The sequence below is a fragment of the Aegilops tauschii genome, chromosome 2, assembly GCF_002575655.3.
Source record: "Aegilops tauschii subsp. strangulata cultivar AL8/78 chromosome 2, Aet v6.0, whole genome shotgun sequence".
NCBI classification, from domain to species: Eukaryota; Viridiplantae; Streptophyta; class Magnoliopsida; order Poales; family Poaceae; genus Aegilops; species Aegilops tauschii.
In genome coordinates, this window is record NC_053036.3 from 79,807,655 (window position 1) to 79,814,811 (window position 7,157).

Here is a 7,157-nt window from a genome sequence, read left to right on the forward strand (position 1 = left end):
ATGAACATGTCTTGGATATCGATATAGGTGCCTGGATTCCGCTGCTGCATGGTGTGGAGGAGGTGGACAACAGAGTCATATGCATCAAAATAAGAACCAAATCTCCTCTCAAGCGCTGCATGCTTAGCCCCCCAAGCCTTGCCATAAGAAATTCGGTACTTGAACCTGGCGAAGACTTTTGTCTGGACTGCCTTCACTTCCATAGCTTTGCCCTGCACTATCTCATCATAAAACAATCGAGCAATAAGCGTGGATGAAAGGTTGGCATGATCTTGAGGGATGCAGGGAATAAGACAAGTGTGATTAACTAAGTCACTTATCACCCAACTTGTGCCATACTTAGGGAGAAAGCCGTGCACACTGGCGGGACAATCTGCGTTCTTGCATACCATTGTCAGGAATTTCTGACTGGACACCTGAGCTGTGAAATCCTTTGCATGGACATTGCCCAATTAATTATTGCATCCTTCAGGGCTTGCTTGTTCGGATACATAGCACCCGTCGCAATATTGTTCTGGTGATATTGCCAGGCTGAATCATGTCCATCATTCACGGTCATTGCAGATGATAAGTCATGATTCCACCATGCAGGATTCGGGACCTCCTCTGCATTTTCTTCTTCATCTGACTCGTCAGAATCATCGGCTTGACCCCTTTCAACATCGGTGTCTTCTTCTTCCATCTGGTTCTGCATGTGCCCATCTACCTCGTCAGCGTCCACCTCGCCATTGTAATCACCATCGGCATTTCCTCCTTCTACCTGACTACTCTGCCCTTGTTCATAACCATAAGCATTTCCTCCTACCTGACTGCTCTGTCCTTGTTCGTAACCATAAGCATTTCCTCCTTCTACCTGACTGCTCTGTCCTTCGTAGCCACCCTCGCCTTCATGTGCAGTGACCTCCTTCACGACGGGAAGCACTAAAGCAACAGGATTGCATCCCCTTCGTTCACAACCTTGTAACCACCGCACCCAATCAGAGTCTCCCTCTATTGGCCTCAAATAAAAGTAAATTTTTGAACTTGACCGTGTCCACAATGCATGAACACCGACGGTCTGTGTTTCAGTATCAAGACCTAAACTTGCCGCAATCCATTCTTTCAACTCACTGACAGACCATGTTTGTGGTGCGCTCATTGGCACCTCTATGTGAGTAAATTCACTCAGATCTGCTCCCAACTCAGTTGTTTGGACAGTACCAGGACCGTAGTAAAATCTGAACTTCACTATATCGGACATCTCGACTCACCTATTTTTTTTCAACAACGAAATACAAGTATTAAGCAACAACTTAATATCCCCACTAACAAATATTAGACATGTCTATATATTACCTAGCTATATATTACAGAATATTAACGGAGCAACTAATACAATTCACCCACCTACAAGTATATTACGAATATTTGTCGTAGCAACTACAAATATTGACAGATTAATATATTTGACTGGACTGCCTATATTACGGACCTTTTTTCTGGACTACTACATATACTGACACTCCTAAATACTTGACATCCACATATAGTAAGGAATATTACCGTAGCAACTACACATTTTTACACAACTAATTAGTTGACATCTAAATATATTTACGTATACTACCGGGGCAAATAACAATAATCGCACACCTAATTTATTTCACATTGAAACATATTAACAAATACTACCGGAGCACCTACGAAAAATAAAATGTGGGCTGAAATATACCCTTGAAGCATGCGTGCGAACGAAGAACGACGAACGGCGGCCACCAAACTGCCGGTGCTCCGCCTCCAACGAAGAACGACGAACAACAGCTTCACCTCCACCACACTGCCCCAACTTCACCACCACCACCTCCACCAAAATGCTCACCACGACCACCACGAGCTACCCCAGCAGTAGATCGAGACCTCTTTTGGCTGCCCTAACTGAGTTGAATCCATTCACGGTGCCAAAATCGCGAAAAACTTGCTCATTTAGGTGTATAAATTGGTCGCATTTTTGTGTAGAGAGAGGAGAAGGTAAGAACAGAAAAGAACAGAAGAAGAAGGGAGGAAGGGGAGAAGAAGAAGGGAGGAAAGGAAGGATAAGGCCGCAGGGAGCAGCCGGCCAGCCGCGTGCGAGGTGGCAGCACCCTGTCAGCCAGCAGCTGGCCAATCGGCCCGCAGTAGGCCGATAGGGGCGCGCCCACGCCGACAGCTCCCTCCCTCCCCCTCGCGACGTGGCCCACCCAACCAGAGGCCGACGCGTGCCAGGCGGGCCAGCAGTCGGCCTGCTGCTAGCCGATCGGCCTGCTGTGGGCCGATTAGATCCAGTCGGCCTGCAGCGGGCCGACGGTGTATTATTTTTGAAAATTATTTTTTCGGCGTAATATTTCTGTAATTTAATAAAAAAATTGTATTATTTAAAAAAAAATTAGCTTCCTTGCGCATGGCTTCAACCTGCATACAAGATTCACATGGGTCGTAGAGGCTGAGCTTGAGCTGATAAAGAAGACGATGGAAGCATCAGATTTATGGCATAGGGGAATCTGGAAAATTCAACACTGCCATGGTGCAGAGATTGCTTTCACCAAACGGTGTTATTGATCCTTGCGCCAAAGCCATTTACGTCCTCTTCATCCTTTCTTGGCGGATTTGGAAAGCCAGGAATGACCTAATTTTCTCGGGCATTCATAGTTCGGCCAATGATACCGTATGTCGATTCACGAAAATCATTGCTACATGGATAAAGAGATATGCAAATTTAAATAATACAACCCTTCTCTCATTTCATTTCTTTCTTCTTTTGCGACTTGTCTAGTTATTTTTTTCTTCTCTTCACTTTGTTTGCCGTTTTTTAATTCTTGTAATCCGTATAAGACTTTTCCAATTCTTTTTCGGATTGAAATATTTTTTCCACGCGACAAAGACATAAATTAAACACACGGAGAGAAAAAACTATTGGTCAGTCAGGCAAACTGCCGTGTGTAGACAAGCTCCAGCTCATTCACCTTGCCCAGGACATTTACATCTTCAAAATTTTCTTACCGAAAAAATAAAAATTCCAGACACGAAAAAATAAAGTATATATCAATACTTCCCAACATACGGCCAAAGCATCTAGGTTCTTTTTTCCATGAGAGCAGCACTCAGGTAACTATCAGGGGCTAATAAAGTGCCGTTATACACATGTTGATACAAAGATCGGCTACAACTTAGTAACCTACGGGTTACACCAAATCGACATAAGAGATCAAACAAACAGACCATCGAAGAAGAGATCCGGAATAAAAATTTCAACAACTAGAATGAAAATGCCTTGGCTCAGAGAGCATGACCGAGACCGAATGTCCCTCCTTATTTTATTTCTTTGAGAACACAGTACAGACACAGACGCTCATATATACGCGCGTACACTCGTCTCTATAAACACACATGCGCACACTATATCCCTATGAGCACATTCGAAAGACTGAGCTGGCATATCATTTTGAGATTGACGAAGTCACCACAGGCGCATCCTAGTCGACGGGAACGTCTCCTCCCACTAAACGCGTATCGCCGGAAGTCCTGAAATAAATCCAGAATAATGCGAGCACTAGGATTTGAACCGTAGTACCACTGTCCTCCTAACTACCAACCACATGTTGGTTTACAATGCACCTCCTTATTAACATGCCATTCATACATGCCAAATCTAAATAAAATGAGACGAGACGCATGACCGTGCACCTCCTTACATTGGAGCAAAAGGTGACGCCATTCACCGTGCCACTTGCATCGACCCCCTTCACCGTGACCCGTGTGGCGATGAACGTCGAGCTGGCGAATTCTGTACACCGCCAAGGATGACTCTCCAGGCTCTATGACAGTGCGTGTCTCCCCAGAGATACTGTTGTTCTCCAAGGTTGGACAAAAGAAAATGTTCAGTGCGTCAGTGAACTGCCAGGGCATGGGTGCATCAGAAATCTTTGTGCAGGGAAGCTTGAGCTGGCTATCGAAGCAGCATGTCGTGCGCAGTCCCATTGTCGCCATCTGCGGAGCAGGGGTTCCTGCTCCCGCTCCATCACCATGAACGACGTCCATTCCCTGAGATTCATGGATGTTTTCGTGTGTCCCCTCTAATTTCATGCTTAGTATTTTTTTTATGTCAAGTAAAACAGTAGCAATGGAACAAGATTTGTATCGTCTCAGTATGTGTTTTTAGTAAAAGTTTTATTAAGAATTGCAGAAACTTGTGACATTCTGTGGCTGTTTAGTCCTTATAACCTTTTGTCGGATAAGGAATAGTGCAAACAAGTTAAATATAGACTCAATCGTGTCGAGCATCGGCAATCTGTAGTTAAACTCTCAACTTCCTCTTGAATGCAGAGCACCTTGTAATTGTTTGAGAAAAGAGATATAAAGGGGGGACTAAGGTATAAGAGCATCTCCACTCGTTCGCCCCCCAGCGCACCGGCTGGCGCTTCTTTGGCTCTTCGGCCGACGCTTTTTTGGCCCGAGGGCAATCTAGTTCCCAGCCACGCCCCCAGGTTTCGGCCCCAAGACGCGTATACATTCAGACTTGACATTTCCCGCTATCCAAAAAAACGCCACAAGTTCGGCGATCAATCATACTCGAAAGTTCGGCGTGCAAAAGGAAGGACGCGTAGGCATCAAACGGCGGCCTCCGGCGTCGGACTAGCGGGAGTCGGCGTGCATGGGCTGGTCGGCGTCGGCGCGGCTTCTGTGTTGGGCATCGTGGAGGCATCATCGCTCGGGCTTGGCGGCGGCGTTGGGGTCGGCGTGGGAGTTGGCGCGGTCGTCGACGGCATCTGGTTCAAGATGAGGCCGCGCTCCGCCAGGTACCACGCCTTGACCTGCTCGTCCATCGTCGACATGTCCGCCCATCAGGAATGCCAGGTCGGTGTTCTCTTCTTCGCGGCGACGTTGGTCCAGAGTAGATCGAGCTTGACGGCGTTGTTCGTCATCAACACCGACCACCGCGCCTTGGATTTCTCTTCCCTCTAGGCGGCGTGGTTCTTGGCGTCGGCGATGCACTGCTCGATGGACGAGTGCAGACGCTCGGTAGCCGGTGTGGCGTCCTTCGCCGTCTTGGCTCGTTTGTTGCCGTTAGGGCGCCTATCGGCCGGCCCCGGCGTGGGCGCGTCTAGCTTGTACGTCTCATTGGCCTTGGCGAGGGTGCGCCGGACATCCGCCACTTCTTGCACTTCTCGATCCGGGAGAACACATGGAGGTACTTGAACTCTTGGTCGGTGCTGCTGTCCTGGCGGTACATGGCGAACATCCAAATCATCTGCGCCGAGGAACAAGTGTCGGCGACGCACACGGCGAAAAGAAGTGGGAGCCGGCGTCTATGCATACCTGACCCTCGACGTTGGCGCTGCTTTCCGGGCGAGCCGCGATCTCCTCAACAATCACATGCCATTTGTTGCAGGCCGTTTGGATGAGCGCCCAATGGTTCGCCATGGCCTTCGAGCCGTGCTGCATGTGGATGGTGGATAAGTAGGGGTCGACCAACTTGCGTTCATCGAATTTCGACTTGATGCGCTCCCAGTACGTGTCGGCGTTCTGGTTCGTACCGGTGATGGGGTCGAGGCAGACGGTCTTTCATGCTTACGCGCAGCTCGCCGGTCCTAGCCCCCCGCTTCTTCTTTTTCCCTTCCCTCGCCGGAGCAGGCGCCGGCTCTTCCTCCTCCTCCTCCTCCTCGCCATAGTCGAGCTCATCGTCCATATCGCCGACGAGGTCCATTGTATCGTCTTGCACCTGGAACCCGGGGGAGGCGGCGGCGGCCGAGCCGCTCGTGATGATCTCGTCCATGTCGGCTTCCCTCGCGTCGGGGTTGCCGAAATGCGACGACGAGGCTTGCGAGAAGTGTAGGGCGCCACGGCGTAGAGGCGGCGTCGGGGAGGCGGCGTAAGCCGGCGGCGAGTAGGTGTATGGGGGGTACTGGACGCCGGCGAACTCGGGTGAGGGCGTGCGCTGGTCGGGGTTCAGACCGGAGGGTGAGGCGCGCTGGCCATGCGGAAAGGTGATGTTGGGGTTGAATCCACCATGCACGTCGCCGTCGGCGTAGCCAGGCGAGGGTGCGCATCCCCAGGGATGTGGCAATGGAGAGAAGCTGGCCGGCGACCTGACGCTCTGCTGGCTCCAGGCAGCTTGCGGGCCGTGGCCGTCGGGTGGATTCATCATCCCCGCGCGAGGTGCCTCTACCTGCTCCGCAGCAGCCGCCGCCAACGCGGTCGCGTCCCGGGACCTCTTGGTGTTGAGCCTGTTCCGCTGGTCGGTGATGACAGCCTCCCGGCGCTGAACCTTCGCCTTCCAGTCGACGTTCGACATGCCCTGTGGTTTTGCCGGCAGTGCCCTGGGCTTCCTCTGCTTCGGCTGGGTGGCATCGGCAACGGTGTGAGGGACCGTATACTTCTTCGGTGGCATGGCAGGATGGCGGGGAGAGGGAGGAGAATGGTGGGAGAAGAGGGGCAGAAGGGGGGAATGGAGGGAAATGGAGGGGAAAGCAGGGGATCGGCGGGAAAAGGGCTGTCTCTCGCCGACAGAGCGGACGCACGCACCTTTTTTCTTCGGCCGGCGCCCCCAGGCGGCCCCCGGGGGCTTGGGTTTGGCTCGGGTTCGCCGGCTGTTATTTCGGCCCAAACCAGCGATAAACAAGGTCCTGGGGGTGCGACTGGGCTAATTTTTCGGCGCCGGCGCTAAAAAGAGAGCCATGGGGGGCATGTTTGGGGGGGGGGGGGGGGGGGGGTTGGAGATGCTCTAACCATCAGCCTGCAGGCTCTAGAATTTTCCAACTGAACCAAAAACTTTCGATTTGACACCTTTCCAACTTTCAACGTTGATTAAAATCAACTTTCGACTGGTTTTCTGAACTTGTGCTCCAACCCAAACATTTGACAGGGAGAGAGATGGGCTAATGTGGGAAAATCTGCTCAAGTGGCTTGTCAATCGCAGAATGACATGCTGATTTGCATCCATGTCAGCAAAACTAGCATTTTGACCGCTTGAATGTTTGAGCAGTTGGAATGGACTAAAGCTATTGACCAGGACAAGTTTCTGCTCTTGTATTTTGGACACAAATAGAGTTCAGCACAAGTCCTGCATAGTACTCCCATAGGCGCAGTTATAAAACACTCACCAAAGAAGTGGAGCTGACTGGAACTTATAGAACTCACAGTTT

The 7,157-nt window shown here is 50.6% G+C and overlaps 1 pseudogene; it reads right to left on the minus strand.

Annotated features, from left to right (window-relative positions):
- Positions 1 to 4,622: 4,622 nt before the first annotated feature.
- LOC141040761 (uncharacterized) lies at positions 4,623 to 6,403 on the minus strand (annotated as a pseudogene).
- Positions 6,404 to 7,157: the final 754 nt, after the last annotated feature.